This window comes from Vigna unguiculata, chromosome 4, assembly GCF_037176805.1.
Source record: "Vigna unguiculata cultivar grain cowpea cultivar isolate G323 ecotype 2 chromosome 4, ASM3717680v1, whole genome shotgun sequence".
Lineage (NCBI taxonomy): Eukaryota > Viridiplantae > Streptophyta > Magnoliopsida > Fabales > Fabaceae > Vigna > Vigna unguiculata.
Genome location: NC_140795.1, coordinates 41,766,518 through 41,770,009, shown reverse-complemented (window position 1 = coordinate 41,770,009; position 3,492 = coordinate 41,766,518). Strand labels below are relative to the sequence as shown.

At 27.5% G+C, this 3,492-nt stretch overlaps 1 long non-coding RNA gene across 1 annotated transcript; it reads right to left on the bottom strand.

Moving 5' to 3' along the window:
* Positions 1-1,796: 1,796 nt before the first annotated feature.
* On the bottom strand, positions 1,797-3,145 carry LOC114180420 (uncharacterized). Its single transcript, XR_003603691.2, has 3 exons — positions 3,033-3,145; positions 2,383-2,810; positions 1,797-2,081 (listed from the first exon to the last, which is right to left on the bottom strand). It is a non-coding gene; the product is annotated as an uncharacterized LOC114180420 (long non-coding RNA).
* Between the last annotated feature and the right edge of the window lie 347 nt (positions 3,146-3,492).

The window sequence follows — 3,492 nt, the reverse complement described above, 5'->3', positions numbered from 1 at the left end:
TTAAATTTCAGGGATACACAAACTGACAAGAAAAGTGATAGATCATGTTCATATCCCAAGTCTCCTTTTTTAGTTATCTTTTTTTTTTTTTTGCAATTTGGTGGACAATAATTATGGAAGAGAAAGATGTATAGTTTAAATTTGTTCTTGATGATTCTTTTTTCTTCCTTTTTTGTTTTTTGTATTTGAATTGGGGCAATCCTACTTTATTTGCTCATTCATGACTTCTATCCATTGAAATTTCTTCTTAATACTTTCTTTTTTATTAACAAAACAATTTAATAAACAAAAAAGTACTTGGGTTATTTTTCCACCATCCACAAATAATCCTAGTCATAGTTCTAACATATTATTCCTTAGCCAAACCCATTCATCCACTCATAATAATTTAACATGTTCTTGGTCTAAAAAACTAAAATTTATATAACATTTGTGAACAATAATTATAAACAAGTAAGAAATTTAAATTAAGTTAAACATGTTTTGGAAACAAGGGAGTATCAGTAAGGATTATTTCACTTATGTCATCAATTACATTAACTTCAATTTCAGCATCGACTACTTTCATACTCGAATCAAGAACTCAATTACAACTCAAATTATCTTTCCTTATTTAACAATTACATGCATTCCAAGTAACATTAGATGGAGTGCAAATAACTATAAGAAATAGTTGAAAATGTGCAAAATTAATTCAAGAAAAATATTGGAAATCACATAATGGAAAAATAATTACCTTGAGTAGAAACACTCGTACAAATAAAATTTCAATAAAAGCAAACCATAAATTTGACATGTGAGTAAGTAAAGTCCTACGTCCATGAATAAAAGTAATTTTATGTTTCAACATGTAATTTTTCTTATCAAAACTACAAACCTTATACAATCTTTTTTTGAAAAAATTTAAATCCTCCAATAACACATAATTACTCAATACTCAAGTTTCCCTAGACTCCAATAAATTTATTAAGTTGTGATGACAATACTCAAGTAGACTTTTTATTTTTATAGTAATTTTATACTTTTTCCTTCTTATTTCACAATGTTGGACTTTGGTAAATATCCATTTTAGAACCAACATATCTTCCATTAACCAAAATTCTCACGGATATAATAACTCCATAATAAATAGGCTTTAACATTATCTATTCTTCATTTTTTTAAACAAACATCTAACATACCATTAACAAATATGTTTGAACCACTCTTATCACTAATAATATACACATTGACGACAAAAAGTCTTTTCCCTATTATCGGTCCTCATGGTCTTTCACCTCATACTTGTGGTCGACAAACATACTCTAATAATCTACATCACTTAGTTTAGTCATCATTAATGTGAGAGGTTCGTACACCACTAGAGTCATCTAAATCATACCAAAGACTCAACATAAAACTTACAATGATGACTTCAAAGGTTTTGATTCATTACAACAATGTATATAGGACAATGACGTTTGCAAGTAATCCCAGGTCATATCTTTAACTGCTTCATCAACTACTAAAACACTGTCTACCTTATATGAATTATATTTGGGAGTACTACCTTCAATCACTTGGATAAAATTTTATAAATGATTTTATACAAACTTCCCACCAACAATATCGATCTATATTCATCTAAGTAAATATTGTTATCCATATCAAGTTTTAAAGTCATACATAACGCATTGGAAACCTTCGGCATTAAAAAAGAGTTTTACAATAAACTAATCTTATTATTGATATTTACTTGAAACGTTAAAATTACACTTAACAGGAGTAAAAGTAGAACTTCAATTTTATTTCTGACTTCTTTTTTCTTCTTACATGATAATTACTATGGGAAAAAAAAGTAACATTACATTAAAAAGCTAAAATGATGTTGTAAAGTTGGAATCTCCTTCATCTTTCTTTTCACCCAATCATATCTTTTGAATTGCACAACCCATTTCTTGCGATCTCATCATCACATTTTTCAAATAATGTGAAATTAGGAGGATTCATGGACTGCTGAATTAGTCATTAAGTATGTCCAGAGCATCCTCAATTTCTCTCTATACATTCAACATATTGATCATCTCGATTCTTCATCCTTCCTACAAACATGTTAGAGCATGTTGAGATAATATTGTACGAGAATAATATTAATAATGATAATTTACATATACTTTTTAAAAATAAAATAAATATGGTAAAATATAACAGATTTCAAAAGTTGTACCAACTAAAGGTTTAAAGCAATGAATTATTGTCAAATTGCAGAATAAATAATATATTTCAATAATAGGGAATTCGTACAATTAGAGAAATAACATGAAGGAATGTGTAGATATAATAAAAATTGAATCTAGTGGTCAGGTTCATACATCAAATCAGATCATACATTACTTCATTTACCTTGTAACGGTCAGGTTCAACCCTAGAACTATTCATGAAAGTCGAACTATTCATGAAAGTCTTCATAATTAGTTGCACCTCATCGATACCTGTCTTGAGAAACATTAAGAAAAAGGTTTATATTACGAAATAATAAATTTAGGACTTTAACTAAGTAATCAACAACAGTCTTACCCTTATATGTTGCACATCTCCAATTAAGAAAATTGCAGATGTGAAATTTCGAGCAACTACAATCAAAGTTGTTGGTAAATATAAACTACTTGTTCGTGATGTAATATGAAAGAAGAGATACGAAAAACCTAACTATCTCATATGGCAAAATCGAAATATAAAACTTAGAAGTGAAGTAGGAAACTAACCATTTATTGGGGAACAACCCCCAACTTTTTATCCGAAGGTTACCCCAGCGATCATAAAGGTTTCTCCTAATTTAAAAAGAGATATAGAAAAATCAGTAGTGTGATTATAGAGTTGGTTAATTGAAAGAAATTATAAGATGTAGTTTTGCTTTAAAGTTGCTTTAGTCAACTTTAATGGCGTCCTCTGCATAGGTTCTACATAAATGCAGAAACTCTTGTAGAGAAGAATAAAAAACAATATGTGTAAAAACTAAATGTGTTGAGTGTGATTAACTGGAAATCAAATACCTTTGGTATTTCCTTGATCTGATTTTGAGATTACGATCATCATTCTTCAAAAAGTATACATTGTTGTCCTTGTCGTCTTCATCTTTGCTTAGGTTGTCGCTGCCCATTTGATAACTTGACTGAGAACTCTTTGAATGTCACATATATATATATATATAGATTAAATAAGTAGGCCAAAAAAAAATTAAATATTTTAGTAATTTCTTTTAAAATGAATTATTATTTTCATTAAATTATTATTTATGATTTATAAAATGCATATAGCAATTAACAATTAATATTCTACCGTTTACTATACATACATTTATTTATCTAATGGGTGCATTCATCACAATTTCAATAATATTAATTATTGTATTAATTAAATGCAATATATAATTAAATGCATTAATTATATATGAGATAATATATTTAATCCGTGCAGTTAATATTATACACACTTTATTAATATAAATTAATA